This window comes from Alosa sapidissima, chromosome 22, assembly GCF_018492685.1.
Source record: "Alosa sapidissima isolate fAloSap1 chromosome 22, fAloSap1.pri, whole genome shotgun sequence".
NCBI classification, from domain to species: domain Eukaryota; kingdom Metazoa; phylum Chordata; class Actinopteri; order Clupeiformes; family Clupeidae; genus Alosa; species Alosa sapidissima.
Window position 1 is genome coordinate 9153183 of NC_055978.1, and position 9461 is coordinate 9162643.

The window sequence follows — 9461 nt, forward strand, 5'->3', positions numbered from 1 at the left end:
ATTATTAACACACGGCTCCTAAACTTCCTTATGAAACACAATGTCTTGAGTAAAAGCCAGATTGGATTCTTACCAAATTATCGCACTACCGATCATATTTACACCCTACACACCCTAATAGAAAAACATACCCAAAATCAAAATAAATTGTTCTCTTGTTTTGTTGACTTTAAAAAAGCTTTCGATTCTATTTGGCACAATGGATTATTCTACAAATTAATTGAAAGTGGTGTAGGGGGTAAAACATATGACATTATAAAATCAATGTATTCAGGAGCTAAATGCGCCATTAAAATTGGATCCAAAAGAACTCATTATATCCCTCAAGAGTGCGGAGTGAGGCAGGGCTGCCCTCTAAGCCCGACCCTATTTAATATATATATAAATGAGTATACTGGACTATACTGGAAAAGTCACCCGCCACTGGACCCACTCTGCACAACAGTGAGGCCACATTCCTGCTCTTTGCAGATGATCTAGTCCTTCTTTCATCAATGGAGAAAGGACTCCAAACTCAACTCCTTCAAAAGTTTTTGCGAGACCTGGGCCCTGGCAGTTAATACAAACAAAACCAAAATAATGACCTTTCAAAAAGGATCCAGATATCAGGGAAGAGAGCATACATTTAGCTTAGGACCACAAGTAATTAAACATGTTACAGATTATACTTACCTAGGCCTTAGAATCAAGTACAATGGAAAATTTAACATGGCAGTGAATGAACTAAGAGACAAGGCACACAGGGCTCTATATGCCATAAAAAGACAAGTTGCTTTTGAAATTCCAATCCAAATTTGGCTCATTAGTGGCATCATCAATATTCTCATCAGTGATAGAACCAATTGCCCTTTATGGCAGTGAAGTGTGGGGCCTACTTACAAATTGGAATTGGATAAATGGGAAACACATCTAATTGAGACCCTGCACGTTGAGTTCTGCAAAACCATCCTAAAAGTCCATCGGCATTCAACAAACAACGCGTGCAGGGCAGAATTAGGCCAATATCCTCTTCTAATTAAAATTCAAAAAAGGGCAACCAAATTCTGGAAACACCTCAAATTAAGTGACCCACACTCTTTCCATTACAAAGCCTTGCAATACCAAAAGTTGAGCAAAGACAAGACCTCTCCTACCAACCTGGTCCACAGCCAACCTTTTCTACTAACACATACTAACACCCCAGGCGTGCAAGACCAGGTCCAAATTACCCAACATACTCCACCAAAGCAAATTTCCTCATATTTAAAAGATAATTATTATCAACATTGGCAATCAAAAACCAAATCACAAAGCAAATAGCAATGCTATTTGGCCCTAAACAGAGAGTATACACTTGCAAATTACCTGACTAAAATTAAAGAAACCAATTTGTGAAACATTTTGACGAAATACAGACTCAGCAACCACCGCTTAGCTATAGAAACTGGCAGACACAAGAAAACCTGGCTGCCCAAAGAGGAACGCTTTTGTAAGCAGTGCAATGGCAATGTTGTTGAAACGGAACTCCATTTCTTAACAGAATGCAAAACATTTCAAGCAATCCGTGAAATCTACTTCCCAAAATTTGAAGAAAAATATGCTAATTTTATGACTCTACCAATCCAAAGCAAATTACCTTTTATTTTGGGTGAAGACAAATCCAGCTGTATCATAGCTGCCCAGTGCATCCTTGCCTGTCACCAACTGAGGGACAGTGAGTGACTTACATTGAACCTACATTTGTACATATCCTCACACAGAAGCACGCACGCACGCACGCACGCACGCACGCACACACGCACGCACGCACGCACACACACACACACACACACTGATATATCTCTAGCCACACACACACGCACCCTCACTATCCTCTGTTTAAAAATGAAATGACATTACGATAATTTATACTATAGGCTGCCTATATAAATATCTGTTTAGGCACATAATTCACTGATACATTCCTTGTCTGTTGCTATGTCCATGTCTTATACCTGTATGTTCAATGTATGTAATAATTGCTTTGGCAATACAAATGTCTAACTATTTGTCATGCCAATAAAGCACTTTTGAATTAAATTGAATTGAATTGAATTGAGAGAGAGAGAGAGAGAGAGAGAGAGAGAGAGAGAGAGAGAGAGAGAGAGAGAGAGAGATGGGTAGATGACAGAGAGAGAGAGAGATGGGTAGATGATAGAGAGAGAGAGAGAATACCTCACACCTGAATAAGAAGGGTGTGAGCTTGATGGCAGGGAATTTGAAAGACATTGTATTACAGCGAAGAGTTCCCTTCGTCAGAATGAGATACACAAACGCCCCTCCACCAAAGAAACCATCCAGAACAGTTGCCCCTCCCTCAATGCGCAGAAAGACAACAGGACCAAGATTTGCAGATGCAACACACCCCCCAAACTACAACCAAAGGCCCATACAGCCCTCTCATCCCCCCACTTTACCCATTCCTGGTGCCCCCCACCCTGTCTCCATTGTGTCCACTGGCCCCAGACTGGCAACAGGTGCGCAAACCAATAACTTTATAAAACCCAGCTATGCCTCAGTACTAACTAGACCTTCAGTCCAAGACCTGAGTGCCCAAGAATTTCAAATTAGAGAACTTGTTACTCTGTTGTACAACAAATTACTTTGCTAAAATACTTACCATAGATGTAGGGACTAGGTACATGTTTATGTATGTCTTTTGTTATATGTGTTTGTTTGTGTATGTATGTCTATATATGTGTATGTGTGTGCGTGTGTGTATCAGTAGTCACTTTTGTCTTATCTATATGACTTACCTGTGTGTCATGTGTGTCCTTCTGTCCTTAGAAAATATGTGGGCCAATACATAGCCTACGTGTATATTTGTGTGTGTGTCTTTGTGTACGTATATGTGTGCGTGCGTGTGCGTGTGTGTGTGTGTGTATGTGTATGAATGTGTGTACTGTCTGTCTCATTACTTACTAATGTAGATGTTTGTCAGTACATCTTACTACATAGGTATGTGTGGTGTCAGTTTGTGTCTAGTTAAGGTCTATCTGTCTGTCTGTGCCATTTGTTATTTTATGTATGTGGTATCCATATGTGTAAGGATTCTTGTTTGTGTTTCTGTGGATCTCGTTATGTATGGTATCTGTATGTGTCTTACCGTATGTGTGTTTGTGTGTGTGTGTGTGTGTGTGTATGTATGTATGTATGTATGTATGTATGTATGTATGTATGTATGTATCTCCCTATGCCTCTATGTTACATAACATATGTCTTCATGAACAAGAGCACATAACTCCATTTAAGTGAGAATAGTAGCCTGATTATTTACTGTAAGACATATGACATGTATTTATCTATTATATATATATATATGTGTATGTATATGTATGTATATGTATATATGTCTTTATATATATGTGTATATCCTCTTATATTATTATACACTATTAACATTATTTCATTTTACTTTATTTTATTTATTTATTTTTTCTATTTTTATTTTATTTTATTTCATTTTATTTATTGAAGCACCAAACAGCTTAGATATTACCTCACCCTCAATTGGGGGGGGTCATCTACAGTACATTGATTAATTCCGACATTTTATTGCAATTTCACAAAATAGCTCTTCTTTCTTCACCATAGCTTCCTTTAAAATAAGCACCTGGAATATCCAGGGACTATATTCTTCTATATTTGGTTATAAAACAACCAATCTTGATTTTGTAAATAGTATTAGAAATTTAGACCTTATTATCCTTTTGGAGACTTGGAGAGATAAATCTGATCATTGCCCGCATAATTATAAAGAACTTTTAGTACCCTCTCTTAAAGAAATCCATATAAAGAATGGAAGAAATTCAGGGGGTATCATAGTTTGGTACAAAACTGAATATGACAACAAGATAATTCCCATTAAAAAAGGTAAAACCCATTTATGGTTAAAAATCCAAAAAGAAGTTTTAAATTTGAACCAAGATCTTTATCTCTGTGCAGTTTATATTCCACCTTCAACCTCCCAATATTTCGATGCTAACCTTTTTGAGGAGCTTGAAAAAGAAATAAGTTATTTCCAATCCATAGCCCAAGTATTAATATGTGGCGACCTCAATGCCAGAACAGGCAAAGAAATTGATTATATTCCCATAGATGGAGATGACCATATATTCGGTAATAGAACCCTATATTCACAGATAATCCAAACACCGAGAAAGAGTTTTGACAGCACAATAAATGCCAGCGGAACTAAATTGCTACGTATATGCAAAAGTCTTGGTGTTTACATTGTAAATGGGAGATTTAGAGGAGATTCTTTTGGAGGATTTACATTCTCTTCTTCCCTCGGTTGCTCTGTGGTTGACTATTTCATCACTGATCTTGATCCAGAACACATAACTGCTTTTATGATAATGCCACAACTACCTATTTCTGACCACTGCCAGTTAATACTACACCTGCAACTATCAGATATTAAATTTAAATCACAAAATGTTGAACCTAAATTATTCTCACTTCCAAAAACTTTTAAATGGACAGACAAAAATGTGTCAACATATGAAGCAGTCATCAATAACAATGAACAAATAATTGATAATTTCATTATGACCAAATACCAACCAAATGCTGAGAACGTAAATATGGCCTGTAACCACCTAAACAATATATTAATACATTTAGCAAAAACAGCTAATGTAAAACAAATCTCTAGAATGAAAGGAAATAGAACAAAATTCAAAGAGGATTGGTTTGATAAAGACTGCAATGCAGCAAGGATAAAGTTAAGAGAGTTATCCAATATTAAACATCGAAACCCAAACGATACTGACAGCAGAACAAGATATCATCTTGAATTAAAAAATTATAAAAAAATTATACAAAACAAAAAATCATCTTACATGTCCAAAGAACTAGACAAAATCGATCGGTCAATTAATCAAAACACATTCTGGTCAAATTGGAAAAAGCTGACAGGTGCTGGCAAGTCTGAGTCTCCAATTAGAAACAGCCAGATATGGATGAACCATTTTAAAAATCTTTACCAGAACCCAGAAAGCATGGAACTTGAACCAGGACAACTCACAATAATAAAGAAACAAAAGTGTTTGGAAGAAACAATCAAAGATTACCAAAATCCCTTAGACATGCCCATCACAGTATTTGAATTAAAAGACAAACTTAAAAAACTTAAACCTAGAAAAGCTTCCGGTATTGACCGTATCTCCACTGAGATGCTAAAATATAGCAACTCAAAACTCAAAGAAGCCATAACTAAATTGTTTAACCTAGTTCTCAACAGTGGAGTCTTCCCCTCAATTTGGAATAAAGGCCTTATTACCCCTATATTCAAATCTGGTGATAAATTAAATCCAAACAATTACCGAGGCATTTGCATCACAAGTAACTTAGGAAAGTTATTTTGCAGCATCATTAATAAAAGAATTCTAACATTCCTTGACGACCACAAAATTCTGAACAATAGTCAAATTGGTTTTCTACCAAATCATCGAACTTCCGACCACATATACACACTCCAGACATTAATAAATAAACATGTACATAACTCCAAAAAAGAAAAAATCTTTGCATGCTTTGTAGATTTCCAAAAAGCCTTTGATAACATCTGGCATAAAGGTCTATTCTTGAAAATGTTAGAAGCTGGAATTGGAGGGAAAACATATGATTTGATAAAAACAATGTATGCAAATAATATAAATAGTGTTCGGTTAGGAAATAAAAGAACAGAATTCTTTAAACAAGAACGTGGAGTAAGACAAGGCTGTAGCTTAAGCCCAACATTATTCAATTTATATATTAACGAACTTGCCACACTGTTAGAGAAATCAGCTGCTCCTGGGCTGACTCTCCATGACAAGGATGTGAAATTTCTCATGTTCGCCGATGACCTGGTTTTACTTTCACCAACAGCGGACGGGTTGAGACAAAATTTAGACATTTTAAATCAATACTGCCAAACATGGTCCTTAAAAGTAAATTTAAATAAAACCAAAATAATGATATTCCAAAAGAGAGCACGAACAACAAAGAATAAATTCCTATTCACATTAGGCCCTGATATTTTAGAACACACAACCAACTACACATATTTAGGTCTAGTCATAAATGCATCTGGCAGTTTTATTCCAGGATTGCAAGCATTAAAAAATAAAGCCCGAAGAGCATTCTATTCAGTGTATAAAACAATTAACAAATATCAACCTCCCATCAACATTTGGTTAAAAATAATTGATGCCGTTATTACTCCAATCCTACTCTATGGCTCAGAAATTTGGGGTCCACCATTACTTCTTTTAAAAAAACCATGGGACCAGACTGAAATTGAAAAACTCCACACAGAAATATGTAAATCTATTCTGCATGTCCATAGAAGTACTTCAAATAATGCCTGCAGAGCAGAGTTAGGTCGCTTCCCCTTGTCCCTGGCCATCACCAAAAGAGTTATGAAATATTGGATACACTTAAAAAATGCAAACACTATTAGTTACCATCACAAAGCACTACTGACTAACATATCAGACCCACAAAATGATAAACTTGCACAATTAATCATAAATAAATATAACATTGCTGATATAAACCTAACCGATCTGAATGAAACCCACAAATTCATGAAGGCAACCTACATTACGCAATGGCAAAATTAAATTCACTCTAACAAAAAACTGGGCAGCTACTGTCAATTAAACAGAGAATACAAACTAGCAAATTATCTAGTAATACTGAAACAACCTCAAAAAACGTGTCTTACAAAATACAGATTGGGTGACCATAAACTCCAAATAGAAATAGGACGCCATAAAAAATCATGGCAAGAAAAACATCAACGCCTATGCAAGTACTGTGACACAATGGAGGTTGAAGATGAAATACATTTTCTGCATAGGTGTCCCATTTATCAATTACTGAGAAACGACTTCTATGTAAGATTTAGCAGACACAATAAACAATTTATGTCACTAGATGCTAGTTCCAAAATGAAAATCGTCTTAGGAGAAGACACACAGACAATTGAGCTAGCAGCTCAGTTTGTATATATGTGCCACAAATTAAGGTTAGAAAGCACATACGCAAGAACAGATTCTCTCACCTCTCCACCACCTTAAATCGTATTCAATCCCATCTCATCTATCATTTCTAATGTTTTTATTATTATTATTATTATTATTATTTTTTTTTTTTTTTTAATTTCTTATAATTTATTTTATGAATTTATTTTATTATTATTTTATTTATATTTATTTACTTATTTATTCTTACTTATTTTCATGCTCTTTGTTTCCTCACTAACTTACTTATGATTTGTATGCTTTGACAACACAAGTGCTCTTGTCATGTCAATAAAGCTTTTTTTGAATTTGAATTTGAATTTGAATTTGAGAGAGAGAGAGAGAGAGAGATGGATAGATGATAGAGAGAGAGATGGGTAGATGGACAGAGAGAGAGAGAGAGAGATGGGTAGATGACAGAGAGAGAGAGAGATATGGGTAGATGAGAGAGAGAGAGAGAGAGAGAGAGAGAGAGAGATCTTAAAACTACCAAAAAATCTAATCTTAAAACTACCAAAAAATCTCATAGGAATAAACAAGAAAAGGAAAAATGGTTTGATCAAGATTGCAAATTAATGAGGAAAAAACTTAGGCTCCTGTCAAATAAAAAACATAGACAACCCGACAATCCTGGTTTACGCCTTAGCTATTATGAAGAGCTTAAACAATACAAAAACACACTCAGAAAGAAGAGGGAACAGTTCACAAAAAATCAATTAGAGACAATTGAAGAATCTTTAAATTCAAATAATTTCTGGAATAACTGGAATAAACTTAACAAAAAGCAACATGAGGAACTTGCCATCCAAAATGGAGGAGTATGGAAAAGTCACTTTGAAAACCTCTATGGAAAACACAGCATGAACCCAGAACAAACCCAAATTTACCAAAAAATGATTGACATGGAAAACACAATAAATAAATATCAAAACCCACTAGACTACCCAGTTACAGAAAATGAACTAACAGAAAAACTCAAAGGCTTGCAGCCAAGAAAGGCAAGTGGCCCTGATGGCATCCTCAATGAAATGATTAAAAATGCAAGCCACAATTTTCATCTGGCTATTCTAAAACTGTTCAACTTGGTTCTGAGTGTCGGATACTTCCCTGATGTCTGGAATGAAGGACTCATTACACCCCTTTTCAAAAGTGGAGACAAATTAGACCCTAATAACTACCGGGGCATTTGTGTAAACAGTAATCTGGGGAAGTTATTTTGTAGCATTTTAAACAATAGAATAATAAACTTCCTTATCGAGCATGATGTCCTGAGTAGAAGTCAAATTGGTTTTTTACCAAAATGTAGAACATCAGATCATATTTTCACCCTACACACCTTAATAAATAAATATGTAAACCAAAATAAAACAAAAATATTTGCTTGCTTTGTAGATTTCCAGAAGGCCTTTGATTCTATTTGGCATGATGGCCTATTTTGTAAACTTATTGAATCTGGTGTAGGGGGAAAAGCATACAACATAATAAAAACAATGTATTTAAACAACAAATGTGCAATTAAAATTGGAAACAAACAAACAGAATTCTTCACTCAAGAACGGGGTGTGAGACAGGGCTGTCCTCTATCACCGACCCTCTTCAATATATATATTAATGAATTGGCAAAAAGACTCGAGCAGTCAACAGCTCCTGGCCTCCTATTAAATGACTCCGAAATCAAATTTCTTCTTTTTGCGGACGACTTGGTTCTGCTGTCTCCAACAGAAGAGGGTCTACAGCAGAACCTAAATGTCCTGCACAAGTTCTGTCAGACCTGGGCCCTGACTATTAACCCACAAAAAACAAAAATACTAACCTTCCAGAAAAAATCCAGACATCAGAGAAAGAAATTAACCCTTGGTACATATGCAATCGAACAAGTAAAAAGTTACACCTACCTTGGGCTAAAAATCAGTTCAACTGGTAATTTCAACTTGGCCGTGAATGATTTGAAAGAGAAAGCAAGAAGGGCTTTCTATGCCATCAAAAAAACTATTCAATTTGACATACCCATTCGGATCTGGCTCAAAATATTTCAAACAGTTATCGAACCAATTTCATTATACGGCAGTGAAGTGTGGGGTCCTCTTATGTACAACGGATTTGAAAAATGGGACAAACACCCAATCGAAACCCTGCATGCAGAGTTCTGTAAAAGCATCCTCAAGGTACAGAGGAACACACCTAACAATGCATGCAGGGCTGAATTAGGCCAATACCCTTTACTAATTAAAATTGAAAAAAGAGCTATCAAATTCTTCGAACATCTCAAAACAAGCGACCCCAACTCCTATTGTTATAAAGCCCTAAAAAGCCAAGAGATGAGTGTAAAAACAAGTCCCCTCATCCAGCTAGTCCTGAGACTCACACATACTAATAGTACAACTAACACAACTAATAGTCAGCCTCAGGACCTTGCCACCCTTTCTCAAA